We start from the raw sequence: 14,333 nt of genomic DNA on the forward strand, positions 1-14,333 counted from the left end.
CTATCTAATTTGTATGAATCACATCCCCTTGGCCTTCAACATCATTTTCCTTTGTCTCTTCTTGCTGAATGATTTTTGGCACCCATTGTTGGACTAGCTTTTTTTTCCCGCATTGGCGTCAAAAACTTTTGGTACTTACCACAAAATTCCGGCTTCCATTCACAATCTACTGGTATTATTATTTTTCTCCATTTAGAATCTTTAATGGTAATCTCCTTTGCTAGCTCTTGAGTAATGTCAACCTCCACCAATATCCTTGCATATGATACTCTAAATTTGTTGGTTGTGCACTCACCAGTTACAAGAGGATTTCCCAACACACTCCCTATCTTACTTAAGCTCTTCGCACCCCAGAGAGGTAATAATGGTAGTTGAGACAATTTTACCCAAATTGGCAATGTCCTTAGCATGTCACTCTTCATATTGAAATCTGGTTTCCGCTCTCTGAACAATATAGGCATGTTCCTACTTGTATATGGTTCTTTCATTAGCACCGTATGCCTATTAGAATAGGAATGGAAGTGCATAATGAAATACCCCTCTTCATCATAGTACATGTGTGACAACTTCACAAAATTCTAGATCTTTGTCATGAATTGCGTAAGACCATTCATACTTAGTTCTCCTCCTAATACATACATGATTAACGCAGAGTCCCAGAACTTTACCTCATTCTCGATGTCAGATTCCTTAATTTCGATTTGAATCTCTCCATTAACGATTTTAGGTGTAAAGAACTCTAACGTCATTACATTTACGGGATTCTGATTTCCACTTAGTACTTCAAACCATAGTTTCCTTGTTTCAACGTTTTCTTTTGGCAATTCTAGGGCTGGCGATTCAGTGTTGTCTTCTTTGCTTTCTCCCCTTTCATCAGTGTTTCCTTCCTTCTTGTCATTCTCAGTTTCGATCTCAACATTCTGATGATCTGAGCCCCCTACTATAGATGGGCTCTTCGTTGACGGTGATACCTTCTTTTTTGGCCGCCATGCCCTCTCGTCATCTTGCCGTTCACGTTTTTTTAAAAAATTTTAATTTATCTTTTCAATATCATTAATAAAGAATAATTTTATAAGATAACTCATATTTTCTTTTTTTTTATTATATAAAATGAAGTTTTGATATTTTTTGATCTCGTTAACTTTATTTTCATCCCTTAATTTAAAAAAATATTCATATTATTTTTTAAACTCTTCAAAATGTGTCATATTAATCACTTTCGTCTAATTATCGACAAAGTTAGCGATTAAATTTTGAGTCATTTTGTCGCTAATTAGATGAAAAGGATTAACATAATATATTTTAAGAGTTAGAGCATTAATATAATTCTTTTTTTAAATTTAAGAGATCAAAATAAACCTTATAATTAATATACGAAATCAAAAAATATTAAACCTAATTTTTTTTAATGTGTAAGAATATTCAAAAAGATTTATAATTTATAATCTAATATGGAGATTATATATGAAAATAATTATATCGACATTTTAGGGTGGAAAAAACCGAAACCGACCAAACCAGTTTAACTGATAAAAAAAAAAGGGTGACAAAAAAGAAACTGATTTAATTGTTGGTTACCTTTTTCAATTTTAAGTGGTTTATTACGATCAAAATCGAATTTGAAATATGAATCTTTACGAAACTGAAACAAACCGAATTACAATTAATGGATCATTTTCTAATACTATGTTATAGAATATATTTGTGTACAAATAATAATAGAGTGACCGAGCATTTTATCACGTGACTCTATTAGATTTTGTTGAGAATGTGATTCATGATGTCGAAGCATGATGTTGTCGAAACACCTAGTTGTTGAAGTGTCGAGGTGTTAGTTTTGACATGAATTTTTTCTTAAGTTCAATTTTGCAGTGATAACAGAATTAGGTATTTGGACTTTACTTAGTGAGCAAGCAAACTCAATCTATAAATAAGGAGTAACTTCTATCATTGTAAAATAACACATATTTACGGTTGCAAAAACTCAAAATTTTAATTTGAGAACCATGTAGAAATTTCTTCTTCATCTTCCTTTTCTCTTAAACCTTAAATTTTCTTTTCTTTCCAAATTCAAATTTTCTTTGTTCTTCCATTAAAATTCTATAGCGCAAACTTACAAACAAGATTGATTTTGAATCTTATTCATTAAAATTATAACAGAATTCTCAATAGATTTTGATGAATTTTCAACTTATTCAATCATCCCTAATTATTTAAGTCACTCAAATAGAAACATGTGTATGTTGGAGTAGATAAAATGGACCAACTTACTTTAAATGCTATCAACAAATAAGAACACAAAGCATGAAAACCGGGTAAGAAATTATTATCGCTGATTCCGCGGAACACGTTTTAGTTGTGAACGCAATGTTATTATACCAAATCAAAACTTGTGGTCATTATAACATATATAAGCGAATTAAGAAATTAACACACGTACACACCCACATACTCATACTAAGAATTGCTAGTACCGACACAAGTTAGGTACCCGTCAATAGATACAAAATGATTTTCATATGACCTCAATAAAAAACGAATCTTCACTTCTTTTATTAAAATGGTTTTAATTTTAAAAAAGTGAATGTAGAATTAAAAAATGATTCTTCACCTTATGACATTTTTTAATGTCCATGTTATAGAAGCACTCTTAGTTAAATATAAATTTTTTAATACATTAATCATAAACTTAAGCATTAAATAAATTGTGACATTTAGTCTTGTTGGTTTTTTTAAGCCATCGATATATTATTATTTATATTTAACGGTTGAGATCTTTGACCTATAATTTAATGGTGATTTTCTTTTACTGATATAAAAAATTTACAATAATAAAATATTATATTTAATGGATTTTTGCCATTACATTATATATTTGGGCCTTTTTATTTGTTAAATTGTATTGATTTAATATTTTTCATTTTAGTATCCCAATAACAAAGTTGGAATTTCATATCTATATCTAAGTTTTTATTTTAGAAATTTTAGATCAATTTCTCTGATATAAGATGATTTTATTTTTTTTATGTGAAAATTTGGAGTTCATCTTCCATGGAGTTCATTTTGGAATCAATACTTCAAAAATTCTATTCCATTAATCTTCATCCAATTTCATGAAATTTGAACCTTAGAAGTATGAATTTCGAAACCTTAGCATTATAAATTTGTTACCAATAAACAACTTCATCATGTATCTTTATTTTCTTTAAGCAACTTCATGATTCTTTAAAAAACTTTATAATTTTTTTTTCATTTAATTTATTTTGATAAGATATATCTATTATATGTTATAGTAACAATGTCACTGTTTATGTGTTTACTGTTTGGCAACTCACTTGGTCACCGTGATTGTGATATTTTACGATTATTTTAAAGTTTTCGTTATGTGTTGTTTGGTTATGCGGCGACAAGAATAAATTCTTAAATTTTTATTGAATAGAGATGAATAGTATTAGTTGTGTTTGTGTTCGTTTGATTAATATAAATTTCTTTCATTAGAATAGTTTATGTAATAACATGTTGGTTTCAAGCCATAGAATTTTTTTTCAACTGAAGTTAGAGAAAATAGTGAAATTGTCATTGCTGTATAAGTTACTGACATTCAATTCATAGAAAAGTTACCGCTCTTGGTTCAACAACAATTCCAACCATTATAGCAGTTGAATTGAAATATTTTTATTTTTCAAAAATCATTATATTCCGAAAATCATTATATAAATATTTAAGTTATAATGATAAAATATAAATCATTGTTGTAAATAGTGTAAAAATATTGTAGTAATTGAAGTATCAACTTTGGATATACAGCTTAATCTCATATTTAGAAGAAAAAATTCATTTGAAAACCGTGTGAAGCTGAATCTCATATTTAGAAGAAAAAAGTCATTTGAAAATCGTGTGAAACTTTTTTATATATAGTAGTAGTATTGTACTAGTATATGTTTCTTGGATTTAACTTTTCAATGCTGATTTGATTTGGTTTGATAATGGTATGTACTTCTTTATCGATAATGGAATTGATTTTGTATGATTTCACCAAATCCAAATTGTGTCCAATAATAGTATATTATATTGAATGGGATCCATTGATGTGGTTGTTGTGAAATTATATAGTACTAATAATTTAAGAATTTAAATTTATCAAATTGAATGTGGATGTTGTAGTTATAAAGTTGTATTAATTTAAAATCCAATATATTTTTAATCATCGAAATAAAATAAAAAATAAAAAATTGGAAATTCAATACCAACATATGACATAAAAAAATTAAAAGATACATTGGAAACAACTTTATCAATGACAAATGAGAAATAGATATGATGATGATACAACTATGAACCGTAAAGCAGATGCCACATTGGATACTAATCGATACTTGAAATTACATTCAGAATTTTGATTCGAAAAATATTGTTGCCGAAATTAGTTATCCTAACTCTAACGTCTTCAGTTAAATGGAAGAAATCCCTCAGAGTTTCTCATCCGTCAAACAACACCGAAGCTACGATATCTCCATTAAAATGTATGAGATGGTTATGATCGTTATGATCATAAATATTACATCACGATGGTAAATTGTGTATGAATCTTTGCACGAATGTAGGATCAATTTTACCAATCATCTATAGTAAATTAAATATAAAAAGTATATTAGTATAAGATACCAAAAAATATTAATAGCAAGAATATTAAAAAAATATTAAAAAATTGTTGTGAAATATTTTTTTAAATATTACCTCACGTGTAGTGTGCATGGTTGTAAAAGAACCAAAGCTCCTCATTTTTTCACATCTAATATAAAACCCGTTGTTTCCTTTATAATCGAAATAAACTTTATCATGTATGTCAACTCCTAAAACGTTTACAATATTTTTCCAACAGTTTTTTGATATAGACGTTTAGGTCGCATAATAGTAAAAAATAGTTTTCGTAGTCAGTGTAGGTGTGTCAATCATTTTTCAATTCGGAAAAATAGTAGTACAAGAAATGCAGAGGAACTTCGACGTTTGTCTTACAATAATATTAATAAAAGCATATATAAAAAAAGTTAGAATCAGGTTATAGTAAAAAAAACTACCCAAAATATTTTATATTAAGTAGTAAGTAATTACCTCTCTAAATCTGTGAATGTGACTCCATGTGGTTAGTGTTGGCTGTCTGAGAATATTACGTATTACTACTGATGTGGTTGATTGTTGAAGATGGAGAGTAGTTGTGAAAGAAAGTCTTGAAACCCTACTTATAGCGGTCTCTTAAATTGGAAATCAGTACATTTTATAAAGGAAATTTGTATTTCTAACAATATAATCTACAATATGCGGTCTTCAAGGAACCACACAGTCCCAAATCTGTGCAAGATTGATCTTATGATCTAAACCGTCCTTATCTTCTTGAGTTTATCTGACTAAAACCTAGTTACTCAAGGAAACTACTCAAATAAATTTGGGATTTACAAGTTGTGTTTACAAAGAATGCTTCTAAAAAGAAGATTAACACAAGTTAATACAATGAATATTTCTTACACAGTAACGAGCAAAAACTCTTGTATGTTTACCAAGAATATACACAGAAAATAATATTTACTAAGAGCCTGTGTATGTTCAATCGTAAGTGTTTTTCAGTAACGTGAATTAGCAACTTTCTTCAAATCTTTAAGTGTCCTTTATATAGGCAAAAAAAGATATGTTGAAGGGCGGAATTGGAATACTGAAAATGCAGTTGTCTCTTTCATAATGGTTTTCATACAAACGGTAAAATGGTACAATAGTACAATCCTTAGCCTACAAAATTAGGATAGTGTAAGAAAGGTGATTATGTACTATGTACTATTTTACTGATGCAAAACCTTTTGATCTTATCTTCTAATCTTCAGAGGCTTTTGATAAAATGATGTTGAAGCACGCTTAGAAATATCAAGAGACAAATTGACAGAATCTTAAGAATCTTGGTCTTTAGAGTCTTGACGTAATTCCTCAGAACCTGGTCTTCAGAGTCTTTAGATCTTGTTCTTCAGAGTCTTTAGAACTTGAGCACATAATATTGAAGGCAAACAGACCTTCTAAGGCTCTAACAATCAGAGTCACAGTCAGAAGCTTTAGCATAAAAGTTTAGCAGAACCGTTGCCTAAGAGGTTTCTAGAACTTGACAACATCTTGTAAAGCACTTGTATCTCCTTAGAGTTAGAGTGTGTTGATTCCAGAATCTGATAACGTCCCACGTCATTGCTTCAGTGTTAGAACCTGTTAGCAAAAGCTACACACTAGACAAAAAACCATTATTGTATAAAATTATTCTCTAAGAAACAATGCATTGTTATCATCAAAACTAAAGGCCAGATGTATAACCGAATCTTGTCCTAACAATCCCCCCTTTTTAATGATGACTAAACCATGTATTTAGATGAACAATTTTTACTTGGTTTAATCACATAAAAATATCAGATCGAGGTTTGTTAGCTCCCCCTGAATTTTACATTGTTAAAAATTCATTTTCTTCTTAGAATTTCAGAGTTAGGTTTGCAAGCTCCCCTTAAATTTAAGACTTAGAAGAAATCTTAACACATATAAACATTTTAATCAGCATGAAAGAAATAACTTCCCATAAGGAAAAATCCTGGTTGTTAAAATCTTTTAGAAAGGCAGAAACCTGGTTACTATCTGATTGTTATCTACACATAAGACAGAAGCCTTGTGAAGATGGATGAAATAGCTTCCCATAATGCATCAGCTTGGGTTCAAAATTAACTCATATAGAGTCCTTGTTTGAGTGTCAGAAAGTCTAGTTATCAACCTCGTCACAGAGCATGATTTGTCAGAGCTTTCATATACTTGGTTACATAAGCTTTCAGATTTCTGATAGAATATCTTATGTCTGAGCCAGAACTGGTTTCATAGTCTGATTTCAGAGCGAAAGTACACTAGAACATAAATCAGAACTTGAACATGCCTTATTCCTAAAACACTTGGTTAGAAAGATTAACTTTTACAAAGTTCTCAGAAAAATTACCAAGTTAGAAGCATCTTTCAGTTTCATAATGGAATTATATATATCAAAATCAGTAATTCTTTTTTCTCCCCGTTTGTCATCATTCAAAAAGAAATAAAAGACAAAGTAAAAACATACATCATGCATACAAGGTTTTTTAAAATTAGGGTTTAGAAGGGGGTGGCAATCATGATAATAGTTCTCCAAGCATATCTATCAGCTTATCTGTCTTCTTGCCCTGAAGCTTGAGTTTCTCTTTCACTTCAGAGGTTCTCCAAGCATATTTATTGTTGAGTTAAGAGAAAATATGGAAAGGTTGAAAGTTTAGAAACAGATGGGGGAGGTAGTGGAATTATGAAATTTTCATTTGTGGGTTAGGGAGCAGAAATAGGAAAGGGTTCCAGAACATGTGGAACAAAGTGTGAAGGTGCGGTTTGGATGGATGTAGTGATAGTGGGGGATGGAATAGATGAATTGTTAACGACTTTTAGTGGATGAGTATCAGAAGGAACAATAGTTCCAACAGAACCAAAAACAATAGCATGTCTGGGTTCTTTAAAAGAAGCTTTTAGAGCCTTCTCAACTACCTTAGTCCTCATTCCAGAGTTCTTCTTATCAATCTTCCTCTTCTTCTTCTTTTGAGAAATAGCTTTAGAAGCTTCCAGAAGAACATCAACATGACATTTCTCCATAAACTTAACCACGTCATCCAGAGAATATGGCTTAGAGAAGATAGGAAAATCATTCACATGTATTCTTGTGTTGCGTATCTCTTCCTTGGACACTTCAACATGAAGACTAATTACCTCAATAATGATCTTCATATTCTTCATACCATTTCCATTTATTCATATTCCAGATGTGGATTTCATGCATTTTATAAACTGATCATCTATTAGAGAGTCAATTAGCTTACTCTCCATCAGAATATCCGAGATCATCCTACCCAGAGGAATGTAGCTCTTAGGCCTTTTGCTGCCATTTCTGGTGTCTCTCACAGTATCCCTTAGGTTCTGAAACACAAGTGCATGGAGATTCACCTTCTTTCCAGATTCAATGTAGTACACGATATACTGTTGATCACCATTGATGTAGTCAAAGGAGTTGGTAGTCGGTATGGGATTAACGCATCCAAGAAGTATCCTAGCCCAAACCTTCACATGAGGAAACAAATCCTTGATTTTGCTAGAGTGTTTTCTAGAGGAGAAAATCACTTTAGACATTTCAATGTTATTTGAATCCTTTTCCACCACATGTTCACATCTTATATTAGACTCGTCATGATCTATAAGTTTGGAAATAAGTTTCTCAGATATCACAATCCTCTTTCCAAACATAAAGGACGTAAGTTGGAACAGAGATGATTTAGCATGAACCCAAAATTCTTTCACCAGATTAAAATAGACAAGGCTTTAAATACGGTTGAAATAAGTTTCCCAACCTTGAAATCTAATAGTAGGGATAAGATCAATTCCATTAATCTTCATGTTGTCAAAACCAACCAATAGTTCACTCAGAACTTCCAGTCTTTCATCATAGATGTTTAAAGTAACCTCAACAATGTATGCGTCTTCAGTACATATAAGATCCCATGAAGAAGATCATGTAGTAACAACTTGAGTAGATTTCGAAGTTGTTGTGGAATACTTGACGAAGATGATGAACCACGACTAGTGTTTTGAGTATAAGCACCAAGTTGTTGTTGAGCTTCAGATTGTTGAGCATAATCCATTGTTGAAGATTAAAAAAGGGTTTTAGGATTTTCTGCAACTTTTCGCTCAAAAATTAAAAGTGTGGGTTGTGAGAGTAGCGAAGATGTGTGAAGTGAGTGGAGTGAGTTTAAGTAGACATTTCAGCAATCATGACATATAAAACTCGAACGGAAAAAGATCTGACAATGGGGTAAAGCATGAAAGATTTTACCTAATCCCAAAATATATTCACCCAATGTGTCACATCATCTGATTAAAGACAATTTAGTTTCCTTAGACAGTTGTCTTAAAAACTATTCCACTAATCGAGATTGATTGAAAACTATTTAATGAATAAATTGTTCAGTATCCATAAAACATATTTGCAAAACAAACTCTGACAGGATGCATCTAAACTTATGAATCCTTCTCACTTTAGAAGTCTCACACATTCAGAACAACAAACAATTTTGAGAGTCATATTTTACCATTCTGAGAGAAACATCCTTTTCATTATGGACATAAGTCCATTTTAAAATTTTTCAGAATGAAAAAAAATCTATCTTCAGTAAGAGCTTTTGTCAAGATATCAGCCAATTGATGGTTTGTATCAATAAATTTTAGATTTAAAATACCCTTCTAAACATAGTCACGAATGAAGTGATGTTTTATCTCTATATACTTTGCTCTAGAATGCAAAATAGGATTCTTAGATAAACAAATAGCAGAAGTATTATCATAGAGTATATGAATGTTACTCTCATATATATAAAAATCTTCTATCTGACTTTTCATCTAGAGCATCTGAGTGTTGCATCCAGAGGCTGCTATATATTCAACTTCAGTAGTTGAAAGTGCTATTGTTGATTGCCTTTTGCTGGACACTGAGATCATATTATCCCTTAGAAACTGACATCTTCCAGAAATGCTTTTCCTCTGAAGTTTGTCTCCAGCATAGTCAGCATCTAGTAAGGCATATATGGTCTATAACAAGAGGCTACTTATTGTTGAAAAGTCCGTTCATGTTTCTTTTGATGAGTCTTTTCCAAAAAATGTTGGAAAAGGTATGTATTTTCATGATATAGGTGTGTCTTTGCATGACATTCTCAATGAAGCTGATGAAGGGATTGATCAACCTTAAACGAATGAAAATGAGAAAGTAGAAGATGATGATCACGAAGAGGAAAAAGAGGAGAGTTAGAATGCAGTAGACAACCTTCCTTTGACTTGGAGAACATCCAAAGATCACCCTATTAATAATATTCTTAGAGATATCACAAGAGGCGTGACAACACGCTCTAAGATAAGTAACTTTTGTTATCACTTCGATTTCGTGTCCCTAATTGAGCCTAAAAATACTAAAGATGCATTACTTGATGAGCATTGGCTCATGGCAATGCAAGATGAGCTAAACCAATTTAAAAGGAATAACATTTGGGACCTTGTCCCACGTCCAAAACATCATCAAGTAATAGGCACAAGATGGGTTTTTAGGAACAAGCTTGAGGAAGATGGAGTGATAACCCGAAATAAGGCTCGGTTAGTCGCTCAAGGGTATAACCAAGAAAAGGTATTGACTATGAGGATACTTATGCTCCGGTCGCCCGACTTGAGACCATACGCCTTCTTCTTTCCTTTGCTTCATCTAAGAATTTCAAATTATTTAAAATGGATGTGAAAAGTGCATTTCTAAATGGTTACATTAATGAAGAGATGTATGTTGCTCAACCTCCCAGGTTTGAAAATAACGAGTATCCCGATGATGTTTTCAAATTAAAACGCGCTCTGTATGGTCTCAAACAAGTACCTAGGGCTTGGTATGAGCGACTAAGCAAGTTTTTGATTAATCATGGGTACTTAAGGAGAAAGGTTGACACTACTCTTTTTATTAAGTGTCATGCAAATGATACTCTTCTTGTACAAGTATATGTTGATGACATTATTTTTGGATATACTAATATGCAACTTGTCAAAGAATTTTCTAAGCTTATGTAGGGAGAGTTTGAAATGAGCCTTAGGGAGAGCTAAATTACTTCATAGGTCTTTAAATCAAACAATTAAATAAAGGCACATTTGTTTGTCAAACCAAGTATTGCAAGGACTTACTAAAGATATTTGGCATGGTTGATGCAAAGTGGATTGGCACTCTGATGGCTACGAACGGTAACTTGGAAAGGAATAAAAATGGTGAGGATGTGGAAGTGAAGAAATATAGAGGTATGATAGGTTCTCTTCTATATCTCACTGCATCTAGGCGAAATATCATGTTTAGTATTTGTATGTGTGCCTAATATCAATCGTCCCCTAAGGAATCTCATCTCAAAGTCGTCAAATGTATTTTTAGGTATTTTCATGGTACTTCAAATTATGGGCTTTGGTATTACAAAAAGAGTTAGTTGGTTACACCGATTCTGATTTTGCTGGTTGCAAGTCGGATAGGAAAAGTACTAATGGGACTAATCACATATTTTCAAGTTCATTAGTTAGTTGGCGTAGCAAGAAACAAGTTTTGGTTGCATTGTCAACCGCCGAGGCGAAATACGCAGCGGCCGTTAGTTATTGTGCTCAAATTTTATGGCTTAAACAACAATTACTTGATTTTGATATAAAACTAAGTCGTATTCCAATTTTGTGCGACAACACTAGTTCCATTAACCTAACTAAGAACCCAATGCTACATTCTCGTACTAAGCATATTGAGATTCATCATCACTTCCTACGCGATCATGTTGAAAAAGGCAACATCATTTTTTAGCACGGTGATAGTAAAAATCAACTTGCCGATATTTTTATAAAACCACTTGCGATCGAACCCTTCTTCAAAATTCGACAGAAATTAGGAGTTCTTGACATCTCAAAACTTGCCTAAGTGTTATGTTTATGCACTTTGAATATATCTTTTCTATCTAACATTTCTTGACAAGCATACTTCATAAGAGTGTATTCCTCATCATTTCACAAGCAAGGTATTATCGTTTCATTTTCCATTTTTGTGTGTAAGCTTTTCTTTTTGCATGTTTTTTATGGTCCATATAATTGATGTTCTTGACGCATAAGATAGTTCATGTATGATCACTTCCAACAATGCCTAATTGATGTATGTCAATTTATATGCTTATAGTGACGTTATGCTATCTTCTTTTTCCTTGAAATATAGTAATTGGTGCATCATTTTGTTATCTATTTTTCTCATGACTTATTATTAAACATGTTACATTGTTAGCAATATTCTTGATTTTGTGTCATTGTTATGTTTTCATCTCTGGTTTTGGTTTGTGTGGTGGTACTTTGCTTAACGTTTTCCTATAGCACATGCGTATGCAACATTTTGGGAGCACCAAAGGCATATGTCACGTAATCGTGTCGTTTTTATAGCATGTCAAGTATTTGGTGTTCACTTTGTATCCTTCATTCTTCATGATTGTGTTGTGATTATTTGACATAAGGTGTGACAATTATGGTCTATTGTTGCATTATTGTATTTTATTTATGTTTATGAAATATTTTTCAATATGAAAATCATTTTATGTGAGAGTTATCATATTGATGCTCTTATCTTTGTAAATCGCCTATGTGTGTTATATTGGTTTATGCGTGATTTAACATTCTGCTCATTGTTTGCTTCGTTTCTTTATGATATTGTCAAAGGGGAAGAAGCAAGATGAAGTTCTGAGGTGAATATATTAAGGGGGGACTTTTCATTACAAATGCATCGTCTCAAGTTTTGTCATCATAAAAAAAGGGGAGTATGTGAGTGCGACTTCCGTTAGACGTGTTTTATATGATGTCAAAACTAGGATACTTTAGTGTTAATGTATATTGAACGGTATCCTCTGAATCTCTATGTGCAACTTAGCATTAGGAAGCACAAACGTGTTTGGAAACAATGTGGAAGAGGTCCCATGCATCAAACATGCATGAAAAAATAATTTTTGTGAAAAATAGTAGTACATGTCGACACATGCAACTACAGGTCGACCTACGGAAAAACTTTCCTGGCTATAGATCGACAAATGCAGTTTATATGTCAACACATATGTTGTTGTATTAAAGCATATGGTTTCTATTTCATATGTCGAGTCTTGAGGTCGACACATAGGGAGCACATAACATTCATAGTTTGACACATAACTTTGGACACGTCGACCTATGCATCGAACAGGTAGACACATAACCTCTATAGATCGACCTATCCGATGTATTTTTTCAAAAAATCATATTTTTCTCAAGTCCTTTGCATTTTCTTTTTCCCTAAATCACACATGCATATAAATACTTCATACATGCATCATTCTCTAATAAGGTTTCTAGAGTGAGTAAAACCTACATGAATCCAGGATTTCAAATCATCTCATCATCTTCAATTCAATCTATGCATTTCGGATCGATCGAGTGAAAGCATTGAGACAAGGTGTGTCGGTAAGGAAGTAGCGTGAAATGGTGGGCCGTGTTGACAAATCTTAGGTTCATCAAGTGTGCGCTTGGTATTAATTCAGTCGGGTGAAAGCCTTAAGACAATGAGGTTGTGCAAGGAAGTAGCAACAACAGGTGAATTGAAGCGGCATTGTTGATAACTTGATCAATCTATGGTCAAAGTTTTTGGAGGTGTTAGAGTCAAGAACAAACTTAAGGTTTGTTGAATTTGATTTCTCATATCTTGTATTCATACATTTGCAAAGTAAGATTTATTATATAAATATCTTAATTCGAAATCGAATTAAGGGCAGATGTACCCATAGCGAGGTCGATTGGGGGAACTGACTAAACAAATTCTTGCTCTCTCTCTCTCTCTCTCTCTCTCTCTCTCTCTCTCTCTCTCTCTCTCTCTCTCTCTCTCTCTCTCTCTCTCTCTCTCTCTCTCTCTCCTCTCTCTCTCTCTCTCTCTCTCTCTCTCTCTCTCTCTCTCTCTCTCTCTCTCTCCTCTCTCTCTCTCTCTCTCTCTCTCTCTCTCTCTCTCCTCTCTCTCTCTCTCTCTCTCTCTCTCTCTCTATATATATATATATATATATATATATATATATATATATAATATATATATATATATATATATATATATATATATATATATATATATATATATATATATATATATCTATATATATATATATATATTCGTAAATTATTGATTACTTTGATCTCTTGATCAATATTATTTGCATAACAATTTTTGAATTCTTTGTTAATTTGTGTTGTCGTAGTAATCACATATCATTTGATAGTGATTGGATTTTTAAGAACTACAAACACTATACTAATATTCAAACTTTTTGATTGCACGCAAAGTGTTCGACAAATTGTTTCAACTAGTTTTTCGTGTGTTGTTATCATTGGAGATAAATCGTTACTATAGTAGAGTATTCAATTTAGTACTTGAAGTGTTGATAAATCAACTTGTGGGTTACTATCATACCATTGGTACTCTTACGCATATTCGAGATTTTTAATAGTAGGTTTGATTAGACGATTTTGAATCCAGAAAATATTTGAAACTTATTTCCCACTATAAATTTTGCTAAATAAAATTTACAAACAAAATTTTAACTTAACATCTATTCACCAACTCTAAATATAAGTCTATCGTGTAGCAATCAACAAATCAAAGATATTCTCACTTAACCATCATGTATCTGAACATTTCTCAAGTTTAGAACTGCACT

Source organism: Lathyrus oleraceus, chromosome 5 (genome assembly GCF_024323335.1).
Source record: "Lathyrus oleraceus cultivar Zhongwan6 chromosome 5, CAAS_Psat_ZW6_1.0, whole genome shotgun sequence".
NCBI lineage: Eukaryota > Viridiplantae > Streptophyta > Magnoliopsida > Fabales > Fabaceae > Lathyrus > Lathyrus oleraceus.